Source organism: Rousettus aegyptiacus, unplaced genomic scaffold (genome assembly GCF_014176215.1).
Source record: "Rousettus aegyptiacus isolate mRouAeg1 unplaced genomic scaffold, mRouAeg1.p scaffold_m13_p_5, whole genome shotgun sequence".
In the NCBI taxonomy this organism is placed as follows: Eukaryota; Metazoa; Chordata; class Mammalia; order Chiroptera; family Pteropodidae; genus Rousettus; species Rousettus aegyptiacus.
In genome coordinates this window covers 43,553,807-43,554,960 of record NW_023416308.1, presented here as the reverse complement: position 1 = coordinate 43,554,960, position 1,154 = coordinate 43,553,807, and positions in this window count along the sequence as shown.

The window sequence follows — 1,154 nt, the reverse complement described above, 5'->3', positions numbered from 1 at the left end:
GACTTAAGCAAGCCATTTGACATGGTAGAAATGCTCTTGATTTTTATTATTAAGCCTCTTTCAAAATTGTAGGTATACACAATAGAATGAAACTAGAAATCAATAGTAGAAGGTAAACAGGAAAATTCACAAATATGTGGGAATTAAACAATGTACTCTTAAATAATCAATGGATTAAAGAAGAAATCACAAGGGAATTTAAACTATAGTTGGAGACTAATTAAAACAAAAACACAATATATCAAAACTTAAGGAATACAGTGAAAGCAATACTAAGGGAAGTTTATCATGGTAAATGCTTACATTAAAAAGAATAAAGTTTTTCAATCAATATCCTAACTTTACACCCAAAGGAACTAGAAAAAGAAAAACAAATTAAATCCAAAGTCAGCATAATGAAGGAAAGAATAAAGATTAGAGCAGAGATAAATGAAATAAAGAATAGAAAAACAATAGGAAAAAATAAACAAAACCAAGAGTTGCTTTTTTTGTCAAGATCACAAAAACTGACAAACCCTTAACTAGATTAATTAGGGGAAAAAAAGAGAAGAATCAAATTAAAAAATTAGAAAGGAAAGAGAAGATATTATAACTGACTTTACAGAAATAAAAAGAATTACAAGAGATTGTTATGAACAAATAAGTGTCAACAAGTTGGATAACCTAGAAAAAAATGGATAAATTCCTAGAAACATCCACCCTACCAAGACTGATACCATAAGAAAATAATAAATCTGAACAGACCTATAACTACATTGAATACAATGAAGACATGGAAGCAGTAACAAAAAACTTTCCAACAAAGAAAAGCCCATGACCAGATGGCTTCACTGGAGAATTCTACCAAACATTTAAAGAGGAATTAATATCAATCCTTTTTAAACTGTTCCAAAGAATAGAAGAGAAGGGAATACTCTCTAAACACATTTACGAAGCAAGCATTACCTAGATATCAAAACCAAGGATACAACAAGAAGGAAAAAAATGAAAAAAGAAAATGTGATATATACATACAATGAAATACAATGCAGTCTTAAAAAGGAAGGAAATCTGTCACATGTTACAACATAGATGAACCTTGAGGACATTATATTAAGTGAAATATGCTAGTAACGAAAGGACAAATATTATATGATTCCACTCATCTGAAGAAT